Below are 13,600 nucleotides of genomic sequence, written 5' to 3' on the forward strand. Positions count from 1 at the left end.
GGGCTACGGAAGGATTCTGCACACAAAACAGAAAAAAAGAGCTCACTGGCAAGAAAATGCCAGTAAAAGTCTGTTTTGGGCATTCAACGCCCAAAAGAAGCATCCACTGGGCGTTGAACGCCAGTAAGGATAGCCATCTGGGCGTTAAACGCCAGAAAGAAGCATCTTCTGGGCGTTGAACGCCAGAAAGAAGCTCCTTCTGGGCGTTTAACGCCAGATTTACAGCGTCCTGGGCGTTCAGAAAAATGCCCAGTGACAAAGGAGTTCCTGGCGTTCAACGCCAGAAAGAAGCAACAGCTGGGCGTTAAACGCCCAGGAGAGGCAGCATTTGGGCGTTGAACGCCCAAAACATGCAGCTTTTGGGCGTTCAAACGCCAGGATGGTGGGGAGGAAGTGAATTCGTTTTTACTTCATATTTTTCATTCTAAATTTAAATTTCATGTTTCAATTCATGATTTCATGCATAAACATGTTAAGAACCCTAATTTCTAAAATCCCTAATTTATAAAAATCCTATTTTAAAAATATCAAATGTATTTTAATCCATAAGCACAAATCCTTTTTTCAATCCAATTCAACTCTTTTTCAAAATTTTCAAAACAAATCTATCTCTTTTCATTCAAAAATCTTTTCAACTAATCAATATCTTTTTCAAATCTCCATACTATCTTTTTCAAAAATCCAAATCTATCTTTTTCAAATATCTTTCATATCTCTTCAATTTTAAATTATATCTTTTCTTATCATACTTAAAATTTTCTTAAAAATCATATCTTCTATCTTATCTTCCTCCCTATTTTTGAAAACCCACCCCCCTCTCCCTTTAAATATGGGTTCGGCCTCCCTCCCCTCCCATCCACCATTGCACCTAGCTCTCCTTCTCTCCCTCTCCTTTCTTTTCTTTTTGCTTGAGGACAAGCAAACCTCTAAGTTTGGTGTGCTTATCCGTGATCACTAAGATCATGGCTCCTAAAGGAAAACAACCCACTCCAAGAGGCAAGAAAGAAAGCGTTTCCAAACCACTTTGGAATCAAGGGAAGTTCTTAACTAAAGAACATTCAGACCATTATTACAAAATAATGGGTCTAAGATCAGTGATCCCGGAAGTTAGATTCGATCTGAAAGAAGACGAATATCCGGAGATCCAGGAGCAAATTCGAATCAGGAACTGGGAGATCCTAGCTAATCCTGAAACGAAAGTGGGAAGGAATATGGTCCAGGAGTTCTATGCTAATATGTGGCATACAGACAGGCAAAGACTATCTGGATCTGCTATCTATGACTATCGGACCTTAGTCAGAGGAAAAATTGTTCATACCCACCCTGACAAGATCAGGGAGATTTTAAAGCTGCCTCAGCTGAAAGATGATCCAGACTCCTTCAATAGGATAATGATGAGAACAGACAAGGGCCTGGATAAGATTCTAGAGAATATATGTATCCCTGGAGCCAGATGGACCACCAGCACGAAGGGTGTCCCAATTCAACTCAAAAGAGAAGGTCTCAAACCAGTCGCCAGAGGATGGCTGGACTTCATTGGGCATTCTCTGCTGCCCACTAGCAACCGTTCTGAAGTCACTATTAGAAAAGCGGTGATGATCCATTGCATCATGATGGAAAAAGAAGTGGAAGTTCATCAACTGATTTCAACTGAATTCTACAAAATTGCAAACAAAAATTCCAAATATGCCAGGTTGGCTTATCCAAGCTTAATTTCTATGCTCTGCAAGGACGCTGGAGTAAGGATGGGAATAACTGAGTATATCTCAGTTGAGCGGCCAATCACCAAAGCATCAATGGAAAAACAACAAGCACAGGATGACCCCATCAAGAAGAGAACACAGGAAATTCTCCCAGAAATCCCTCAATCTGAATACTGGGAGTATCTTGAAACATCTATTACCAAGATGCAAGAAGCTATGGCACAAATACAGAAAGAACAGAAGGAACAAAGTAGCATTCTTTGCTATTTGCTTAAAGAACAGGAGGAGCAAGGGCGTGATTTAAGGGAATTGAAGTGCCAGAAATTATCTCTTGAAGGACCAAGCACCCCGCAGATTAGAGGAACATCCACTTCCCAGAACAAAGGTTGTTAAATTTCAATCTTAGCCTTAACTCTGTGATAACTGTTTTTATTAGTTTTACCTTAGGAGTCATATAGTAGTAATTAGTATCTATATTTTTTATTTTATCCCCCAATTAAGCTATAATTTAATTTTATCATCGTCATTAAACATGAATAAAATAGAAGAATTTCTTTAGAATAAGAGGCAATATTTTTTCGAGTTTTTAATAAGGTAAATTCTAATTATTTATATGTGGTGGCAATGCTTTCTGTCTTCTGAATGAATGCTTGAACAGTGCATATGTCTTTTGAATTTGATGTTTAAGACTGTTAAATATGTTGGCTCTTGAAAGAATGATGAACATGAGACATGTTATTGATAATCTGAAAAATCATAAAAATGATTCTTGAAGCAAGAAAAAGCAGCAAAGAACAAAGCTTGCAGAAAAAAGAAAAAGAGCAAGCAGAAAAAGCCAATAACCCTTAAAACCAAAAGACAAGGGTAAATAAAAAAGATCCCAAGGCTTTGAGCATCAGTGGATAGGAGGGCCTAAAGGAATAAAATCCTGGCCTAAGCGGCTAAACCAAGCTGTCCCTAACCATGTGCTTGTGGCGTGAAGGTGTCAAGTGAAAACTTGAGACTGAGCGGTTAAAGTCAAGGTCCAAAGTAAAAAGAAGAGTGTGCTTAAGAACCCTGGACACCTCTAATTGGGGACTTTAGCAAAGCTGAGTCACAATTTGAAAAGGTTCACCCAATTATGTGTCTGTGGCATTTATGTATCCGGTGGTAATACTGGAAAACAAAGTGCTTAGGGCCACGGCCAAGACTCATAAAGTAGCTGTGTTCAAGAATCAACATACTGAACTAGGAGAATCAACATCACTATCTGAATTCTGAGTTCCTGTAGATGCCAATCACTCTGAGCTTCAATGGATAAAGTGAGGTGCAAAAACTGTTCAGAAGCAAAAAGCTACTAGTCCCGCTCATCTAATTAGAATCTAAGCTTCACTCCAAAAACTCTGAGATATTGTTGCTTCTTAAAATTATTTGTATTCTATTTTATTTATCTAGTTGCTTGAGGACAAGCAACAGTTTAAGTTTGGTGTTGTGATGAGCGGATATTTTATACGCTTTTTGGGGTTAATTTCATATAGTTTTTAGTGTGTTTTAGTTAGTTTTTAGTTTATTTTCAGTAGTTTTTAGGCAAAATTCATATTTTTGGACTTTACTATAAGTTTGTGTATTTTTCTGTGATTTCAGGTATTTTCTGGCTGAAATTGAGGGAGCTGAGCAAAAATCTTATTCAGGCTGAAAAAGGACTGCTGATGCTGTTGGATTCTGACCTCCCTGCATTCAAAGTGGATTTTCTGGAGCTACAGAACTCCAAACGGCGCGCTTCCAATTGCATTGGAAAGTAGACATCCAGGGCTTTCCAGCAATATATAATAGTCCATACTTTGCTCAAGGATAGACGACGTAAACTGGCGTTCAACGCCAGTTCCATGCTGTTGTCTGGCGTCCAGCGCCAGAAACAAGTTACAAGTTGGAGTTCAACGCCAGAAAAGGATCCAAAACTGGCGTTGAATGCCCAAAACAGCCCTATGCACGTGATTAGCTTAAGTCTTAGCCCCAGCACACACCAAGTGGGCCCCAGAAGTAGATTTCTGCACCATCCATCTCAGTTTACTAGTCTAGTATTTAAACAACTTTTAGATACTTGTTTTGTATCTCATGACATTTTAGATCTGAACTTTGTACCTTTTGACGACATGAGTCTCTAAACTCCATTGTTGGGGGTGAGGAGCTCTGCTGTGTCTCGATGAATTAATGCAAGTATTTCTGTTTTCCATTTAAACATGCGTGTTCCTATCTAAGATATCCATTCGAACTTCAATATGAATGTGATGAATGTGACAATCATCATCATTCCTCCATGAACGCATGCCTGACAACCACTTACGTTCCACCATAGAATGAATGAATATCTCTTAGATCTCTTAATCGGAATCTTCGTGGTATAAGCTAGATTGATGGCAGCATTCAAGAGAATCCGGAAAGTTTAAACCTTGTCTGTGGTATTCCGAGTAGGATTCAGGGATTGAATGACTGTCACAAGCTTCAAACTCGCGAGTGCTGGGCGTAGTGACAGACACAAAAGGATAGTAAATCCTATTCCAGTACGACTGAGAACCTGCAGATGATTAGCCGTGCGGTGACAGCGCACCTGGACCCTTTTCACTGGAAGGATAGATGGTAGCCATTGACAACGGTGATCCCCCAACACACAGCTTGCCATGGGAGGATGTGCATGCGTGAATCAGAAAACAGAGGAAAGCAGAATTTCAGAAGGCAAAGCATCTCCAAAACTCCAACATACTCTCCATCAGTGCATACAAGTATAATTTGTGTTCTGCCCTTTTATTCATTGCAATCAAATTTGATAAGTGAATTATTTTATTGTTTTCCTGACTAAGAGTTACAAGATAACCATAGATTGCTTCAAGCCAACAATCTCCGTGGGATCGACCCTTACTCACGTAAGGTATTACTTGGACGACCCAGTGCACTTGCTGGTTAGTGGTACGAGTTGTAAAAAGTGTGATTTACAATTCGTGCACCATAGAGTTCTAGGGATATGATCTCATAAACTTCTACTTTCTCTCCATTCATGATACTATGGATCATGATAGCCCGGTCTATTGTGACTTCAGACCAGTTGCTAGTAGGAATTATAGAGTGTTGGATAAACTCCAACCATCCCCTAGCCACGGGTTTGAGGTCAAGCCTTCTTAGTTGAACCGGCTTGCCTCTTTAGTCTCTCTTCCATTGAGCTCCTTCCACACAAATGTCCCTAAGAACTTGGTCCAACCTTTGATCAAAGTTGACCCTTCTAGTGAAAGGGTGAGGATCTCCTTGCATTATTGGCAAGTTGAATGCTAACCTCACATTTTCCGGACTAAAATCCAAGTATTTCCCCCGAACCATTGTGAGCCAATTATTTGGGTTTGGGTTCACACTTTGATCATGGTTCTTAGTGATCCATGCATTAGCATAGAACTCTTGAACCATTAAGATCCCGACTTGTTGAATGGGGTTCGTGAGAATTTTCCAACCTCTTCTTCGAACTTCATGTCGGATCTCCTGATATTCACTCTTTTTGAGCTTGAAGGGGACCTCGAGGATCACCTTTTTCTTGGCCACAACTTCATAGAAGTGGTCTTGATGCACTTTTGAGATGAATCTCTCCATCTCCCATGACTCGGAGGTGGAAGCAATTGCCTTCCCTTTCCTCTTTCTAGAGGTTTCTCCGGCCTTAGGTGCCATTAATGGTTATGGAAAAATAAAAAGCTTAGCTTTTCCCAAACCAAACTTAGAAGGTTTGCTCATCCTCGAGCAAAAGAAGAAAGAAAGGAGTAGAAGAAGAAGAAATGGAGGAGATGGAGTAGTGGTTTGGGTTCGGCCAAGAGGGTAGTAGTGTGTATGTTGTGTGAAGATGAAGGTGGTAAGAGGGGGTATTTATAGGGTAAGGGAGAGAGGGTAGCCGTGTATGATGGGTTGGGTTTGGGAGGAAAATGGTTTGAATTTGAATAGTGAGGTAGGTGGGGTTTAATGATGGATGGATATGAGTAGTGAAGAGGTTATGGGGAAGAGGGTAGAATTTGATAGGTGAGGGGTGTTTGGGGAAGAGTGTTATGGAAACGTGTGAAGAGCAGAGAAGAAGAGTTGGGGTAGGTGGGGATCCTGTGGGGTCCACAGATCTTGAGGTGTCAAGGATTTCGAGTTCCTACACCATTCTGGCGTTTAAACGCCCATTGTGTGCCAAATCTGGCATTTAACGCCAGCTCTGCTATCTTTCCTGGCGTTAAACGCCAGTCTGCTGCCCATTTCTGGTGTTAAACGCCAGTCTGCTGCCCATTTCTGGCATTAAATGCCAGCCAGATGCCAATTTCTGGCATTAAACGCCAGCCAGATGCCAGACAGCCCTTTCTAGTGTTAAATGCCTAGAGTGCTGCCCCAATCTGGCATTTAACGCCCAGAATGCTGGCAGGCTGGGTGTTAAACGCCCATTCTGCTATTAAACGCCAGTAAGCTTGTCATCAAGGGTGTGCTGTCTTTGATGCTGTTTTTCATTTTGTTTTTTATTTTTTCAGTTATTTTTGTGACTTCACATGATCATCAACCCAAAGAAAACATAAAATAACAAAGGAAAACAAATAAATATAATTAAATAACATTGGGTTGCCTCCCAACAAGCGTTTCTTTAATGTCAATAGCTTGACAGTGAGCTCTTAGAGAGCTTCACAGAGATTTAGAGCTTAATGATGGCCTCCCAACAAGCACTTCTTTAATGTTAATAGCTTGACAGTAAGCTCTTAGAGAGCTTCACAGAGATTTAGAGCTTAATGATGGCCTCCCAACACCAAACTTAGAAGTTGAGTGTGGGGGCTTTATTTGGCTCTGTATTGAGAGAAGCTTTTCATGCTTCCTCTCCACGGTTACAGAAGAAGATCCTTGAGCCTTAAACACAAGGTAGTCCTCATTCATTTAAAGGATTAGCTCTCCTCTGTCCACATCAATCACAGCTCTCGCCGTGGCTAGGAAGGGTCTCCCTAGGATGATGGATTCATCTTCATCATCATTTCCAGTGTCTAGGATTATGAAATCAGCAAGGATGTACAGGCCTTCAACCTTTACCAAGACATCCTCTACAAGTCCATAAGCCTGTTTCCTTGAATTGTCTGCCATCTCTAGTGAGATTCTTGCAGCTTACACCTCAAAGATCCCTAATTTCTCCATTGCAGAGAGGGGCATGAGGTTTATCCCTGACCCTAGGTCACACAGAGCCTTCTCAAAGGTCATGGTGCCTATGGTACAAGGTATTAAGAACTTTCCAGGATCCTGTTTCTTCTGAGGTAATTTCAGTTGAACCAGATCATTTAGTTCATTGATGAGCAATGGGAGTTCATCCTCCCAGGTTTGATTACCAAATAACTTGGCATTCAGCTTCATGATTGCTTCTAGATATTGAGCAACTTGCTCTTCAACAATATCTTCATCCTCTTCAGTGGAAGAATACTCATCAGAGCTCATGAATGGCAACAGTAAGTTTAGTGGAATCTCTATGGTCTCTATATGAGCCTCAGATTCCTTTGGTTCCTCATTAGGGAACTCCTTGGAGGCTAGTGGACGTCCATTGAGGTGTTCCTCACTGGAAATCACTGCCTTTTCTTTCTCACTAGGTTCGCCCATGTTGGTTATATTTATGGCCTTGCACTCTCTTTTTGGATTCTCTTCTGTATTGCTTGGGAGAGTACTAGGAGGGATTTCAGTAACTCTTTTACTCAGTTGACCTACTTGTGCCTCCAAATTTCTAATGGAGGACCTTGCTCTATTCCTGAAACTGAGAGTGGTCTTAGATAGATCAGAGACTACAGTTGCTAAGTCAGAGTGGCTTTTCTTAGAATTCTCTGTCTGTTGCTGAGAAGATGATGGAAAAGGTTTGCTATTGCCAAACCTATTTCTCCTACTATTATTGTTACTGAAGCCTTGATTAGGCTTCTGTTGATCCTTCCATGAGAAATTTGAATGATTCCTCCATGAAGGATTATAGGTGTTTCCATAGGATTCTCCCATGTAATTCACCTCTTCTATTGTAGGATTCTCAAGGTCATAGGCTTCTTCTTCAGAGGAAGCTTCCTTATTACTGCCTGTTGCAGCCTGCATTCCAAACAGACTCTGAGAAATCATATTGACTTGCTGAATCAATATTTTATTCTGAGCCAATATTGCATTCAGAGTATCAACCTCAAGGACTCCTTTCTTTGGAGTTGTCCCATTATTCATGGGATTCCTTTCAGAAGTGTACATGAACTGGTTATTTGCAACCATTTCAATGAGTTCCCGGGCTTCTGCAGGCGTCTTCTTCAGATGAAGAGATCCTTCAGCAGAGTGGTCCAATGACATCTTGGACAATTCAGATAGACCATCATAGAATATACATATGATGCTCCATTCTGAAAACATGTCAGAAGGACACCTTCTGATCAATTGCTTGTAGCTTTCCCAAGCTTCATAGAGGGATTCACCTTCCTTCTGTCTGAAGGTTTGGACTTCCACTCTAAGCTTGCTCAACTTTTGAGGTGGAAAAAATTTGACCAAGAAAGCATTGACCAACTTTTTCTAAGAGTTCAAGCTATCTTTAGGTTGTGAGTCCAACCATGTCCTAGCTCTGTCTCTTACAGCAAAGGGGAAAAGCATAAGTTTATAGACCTCAGGATTAACCCCATTGGTCTTAACAGTGTCACAGATTTACAAGAATTCAGCTAAGAACTGATGAGGATCTTCCAATGGAAGTCCATGAAACTTGTAATTCTGCTACATCAGAGAAACTAATTGAGGCTTAAGCTCAAAGTTGTTTGCTCCAATTGCAGGAATTGAGATGCTCCTTCCATAGAAGTCAGAAGAGGGTGCAATAAAGTCACCAAGCATTTTTCTTGCATCTCCAACATTGTTGTTGGGTTCGGCCATCTCTTCTTCTTTTTCGAATAATTCTGTCAGGTCCTCTCCAGAGTGTTGTGCCTTAGCTTCTCTTAGCTTCCTCTTTAGAGTCCGTTCAGGTTCCGGATCAGCTTCAACAAGAATGTTCTTATCCTTGCTCCTACTCATATTGAAAAGAAGAGAACAGAAAAGAATAGAAGTTCTCTATGTCACAGTATAGAGATTCCTTTATGTGAGTGGAAGAATAGAAGAGTAGAATGAAGAAGAGAGAAGATGAAGAATTCGAACACAGAGAGGGAGAGAGGGTTCGAATTATAAGAAGAAGAGAAGTGTTAGTAAATAAATAAATAAATAAATAGAAATTTAAAAAGAGAAATAAAAGGAAAATATTTTTGTTTTTATTTTAATTATTGGTTAGTATTCAAAATTTAAAAAGAGAAATAAAATAAAATTGGAATTTAAAACAATTAGTTAATTAAAAAGAATTTTAAAAAAGGGTTAGTAGTTTTTGAAAATTAGAGAGAGAGAGAGAAAGGTAGTTAGGTGGTTTTAAAAAAGATATTATTGAAATAGTAAACTTTTGAAATCAAACAAAAAGTCAAGTAGTTAATTGAAAAAGATTTGAAAATCAATTTTGAAAAGATAAGAAGTTAGAAAAGATTTTGAAATTGATTTTGAAAAAGATATGATTGAAATTTATTTTGAAAAATATTTGAAAAGGAAATTAAAAAGATTTGATTTTGAAAATTAAAGTTGATTACTTGACTAATAAGAAACTAAAAGATATTATTCTAGAATTTAAAGATTGATCCTTTCTTAATAGGCAAGTAACAACTTGAAATTTTTGAAGTTAAATATTAATTGTTAACATTAATTATGAAATAAAAGTAAGAAAAGGATTTTGAAAATCAAATTTTTAAAGTTTTCGAAAATATTAAGAAAAAATGAAAAAGATTTGATTTTTGAAAAAGATTTGAAAAAGATAGAACTTTAAATTGAAATTTTGACTTGACTAACAAGAAACAACAAAATTTTAAAACTTTTTGACTAAATCAATCTAAAATTTCGAAAATTATGAGCAAAATAAGGAAGAGATATTTTTTTATTTTTGATTTTTAATGAGGAGAGAGAAAAACATAAAAATGACACAGAACATAAAAATTTAAGATCAAAACTAATAATGCATGCAAGAACACTTTGAATGTCAAGATGAACACCAAGAACACTTTGAATGTCAAGATGAACATCAAGAACATGTTTTTGAAAATTTTTTATGAAAAGAAAGACATGCAAGACACCAAACTTAGAAATTTTCAAACTTTAGACACTAATTATTCGAAAATGCATATGAAAAACAAGAAAAGACACAAAACAAGAAAATGAAAAGATCAAATAATGAAAATCATCAAGAATAACTTGAAGACCAATGAAGAACACATGCATAAATTTTCGAAAATTTTAAGAAAAGTTAGAACATGCAATTGACACCAAACTTAAAATTTGACACTAGACTTAAACAAGAAACACAAAATTTTTGGTTTTTATGGTTTTATTAATTTTTTTGTATTTTTCGAAAATTATTTTGGAAAAAAGAAAATAAAAATTTCAAATTTTTTAATAAGAATTCCAGGAATCATGCAAGGTTAGTCTAAAGCTTCGGTCCAGAAATTTAGACATGGCTAAATAGCTAGCCATGCTTTGTGTGAAAGCTTCGGTCCAAAAGATTAGACATGGCCAAATGGCCAGCCAAGCTTTAGCAGAGCATTACATACAACAGCTGAATTGATGAGAATCAAAAAGCTCCTGCAGTGATAAGTGGAAGCCTTGGTCCAAAAGATTAGACATGGCTTAGTAGCCAGCCAGGCTTCACATATCATCTAAAACTCTAGAATTCATTCTTAAAAATTCTGAAGAAGAAATATATTTTTTTTGAATTATCTTTCGAAAATTAAAAATAAAATGCTTAAACATAAAATAAAATTACCTAATCTGAGCAACAAGATGAACCGTCAGTTGTCCAAACTTGAACAATCCCCGGCAACGGTGCCAAAAACTTGGTACACGGAATCGTGATCTCAACACTTCTTCACAATTCCGCGTAACTGACCAGCAAGTGCACTGGGTCGTCCAAGTAATACCTTACGTGAGTAAGGGTTGATCCCACGGAGATTGTCGGCTTGAAGCAAGCTATGGTCATCCTTGTAAATCTCAGTCAGGCAGATTCAAATGGTTATGAGGTTTTGATAATTAAAATATAAATAAAACAAAAAATAAAATAGAGATACTTATGTAATTCATTGATGGGAATTTCAGATAAGCGTCTGGAGATGCTTTGTTGCTTCTGAACTTCTGCTTTCCTACTACCTTCTTCCAACCATGCGTTACCTCCTTCCATGGTAAGTTGTATGATCCTTTCGGATGAAAACAAATCCATATGCGCTGTCACCGCACGGCTAATCATCTGTCGGTTCCTGCTAGCGTCGGAATAGGACCATTGTCCTTTTGCACACTGTCACTGCGCCCAACATTCGCAAGTTTGAAGCTCGTCACAGTCATCCCTTCCCAGATCCTACGCGGAATACCACAGACAAGGTTTAGACTTTCTGGATCTCGAGAATGCTGCCAATGTTTCTAGCCTATACCACAAAGATACTAATCTCATGGACTCGGTCTGTGTATTAGATATCCAAGAGAGTATACTCCAGCTCTCGTTCAATGACTACGTTGAACATCATGTAGACTGCTTTGTGGTTGTCAGGCACGCGATCTTGGCTAAGCGAGTAGCGAAGATTGGGTGATTGTCACGGGTCACCCCTTTATTCTGACTTAACTGAATTAAGAACAAGAGTATATTTTGGAGAATAAGTAGGCATGAATTGAAGGAAAAATAGTAGTAATTGCATTAATTCATGAAGAACAGCAGAGCTCCACACCTTAATCTATGGGGTGTAGAAACTCCACCGTAGAAAATACATAAGTGAAAAAGGTCTAGGCATGGCCATGAGGCTAGCCTCCCAAATGATAGTCTATGATTACATTGTTTCAAAAGATGGTCAAAAGACTCTTAAATAAATCCCTAAAAGTAGTTTTTATACTAAATTAGTATCCTAGGTTTACAAAAAATGAGTAACTAAGTGCAGATAGTGCAGAAATCAACTTCTGGGGCCTACCTGGTGTCTGCTTGGGCTGAGCATTGAAGGTTTTTCGTGCATAGGCTGTTCGTAGAGTTAAACGCCAGCTTTGGTGCCAGTTTGGGCGTTTAACTCCAATTCTGGTGCTAGTTTGGGCGTTTTACGCCAAGATGTTTTAGGCTGACTTTGAACGCCAGTTTGGGCCATCAAATCTCAGGCAAAGTATGGACAATTATATATTTTTGGAAAGCCCAGGATGTCTACTTTCCAACGCAATTGAGAGCGTGCCAATTGGGCTTATGTAGCTCCTGAAAATTCACTTCGAGTGTAGGGAGGTCAGAATCCAATAGCATCTGCAGTCCTTTTTCAGCCTCTGAATCAGATTTTTGCTCAGGTCCCTCAATTTCAGCCAGAAAATACCTGAAATCACATAAAAACACACACACTCATATTAAAGTCCAGAAATGTGATTTTGGAATAAAAACTCATAAAAATATAACAAAAAGTAATTAAAACATACTAAAAACTATGTAAAAATAATGCCAAAAAGGGTATAAATTATCCGCTCATCAAGGACACTACCAAGACTCCCACTTTCAAGAGCTATGTAAGAGGAACCAAAGTTGAGTTCAGTCCCAATGCTATAATGAAAACCCTTCAATTAAGATCAAGGCCTTTTGACGAGCCCAGCTATAAATCAAGAATGAGCAATGGCCCCGACAATGAAGAAATTGAAGAAATTGTGAACGACATATGTGTTGTAGGATCTGACTGGGTAAGGTACTCGGATAGGAGGCCACGGTTTATTAGGAGGGGAGACCTCATCCCAGAAGCCAAGGGATGGTTTGAGCTCATGAGAAGGTCCATCCTCCCAGCTTCAAACAATTCTGAGGTCAATATTGCTCGAGCTACCATGGTACACTGCATAATGAAGGGTGGAGACATCAATGTGCATGAAATCATAGCCGAAGCAATCCAAGAGGCCACCGTGAAAAATGATCCAGACGCTTGGCTTGGTTACCCCAGTACCATCCTAAGACTGTGCATGAAAGCCAAGGTGGTCTTCGAAGATAACAATCCATTATGGCTAAACCCTGGGAAGTCAATCACACTCCAGCGCATAACCTATGTGGCACCGGCTCAACAACAAAGAAGGCCTCAGAAAAGAAGGAGAATATCGCAAGAAGAGCCTCAACAAGCAGAGTACCAGCGAGAAGAGCAGCATGATCCAGTTGACATGAACATGAGTCACATTCAAGGAACCATTGAGGATCTAACAAAGAGATACATAGAAGGGCAAGAGAAACAAAGGCACTTCCAATTTCAGTTGTTGAATCACCAGAAGGAGTTGCACAAACAACAATTGGAACAACAACAAGAGCATTATTCCCAGCTTGCTCAAACCATCAACCAAGTGTTCGAAAGGCAAGAGTGTCAAGAGAAATGCCTTCTAGAATTCAACCAACGCCAAATAGCTCAAATGAAAGCATTCAATAAGTTTAATGTCCTTAATGAAGGAAGGCAATTACACAGAGAAGAATACGATGAAAACACTCAAGCCAAGTTGACATATGTGGCTGGGCATATGCACAATTTGCACTCAACCATCCCAAGGTATGATACAGTCTACAAAAATCTAAAAGAGCAAGAAGAGGGGAGGGTGAAACAACCAAAGGAAACATTAAACAAGAAGATGGAGAGTGCTGGCTTCTGGAAAAAGTTGATCGGAAAACACAAAGAAAGTGGGGATTCGAGCAATCAAGAAGGAACCCAAGAGGAGGAAGGGAACAAAAGAACATAAGCATCCCAGCGAGTAAAAGGTGGTGGAGTCACTTTTTCTCTCTTTCAAGTCTAAATAAGGAAAATCATGTATGAAATACAACATGCTTCCATAGTAGCTTAGGA

At 39.0% G+C, this 13,600-nt stretch overlaps 1 non-coding gene across 1 annotated transcript; it reads left to right on the plus strand.

Annotated features, from left to right (window-relative positions):
• Positions 1-8,088: 8,088 nt before the first annotated feature.
• On the plus strand, positions 8,089-8,192 carry LOC112725627 (small nucleolar RNA R71). The gene has a single exon (XR_003164722.1). It is a non-coding gene; the product is annotated as a small nucleolar RNA R71 (small nucleolar RNA).
• The last annotated feature ends 5,408 nt before the right edge of the window (positions 8,193-13,600 follow it).

The sequence above is a fragment of the Arachis hypogaea genome, chromosome 11, assembly GCF_003086295.3.
Source record: "Arachis hypogaea cultivar Tifrunner chromosome 11, arahy.Tifrunner.gnm2.J5K5, whole genome shotgun sequence".
Taxonomy (NCBI): Eukaryota; Viridiplantae; Streptophyta; class Magnoliopsida; order Fabales; family Fabaceae; genus Arachis; species Arachis hypogaea.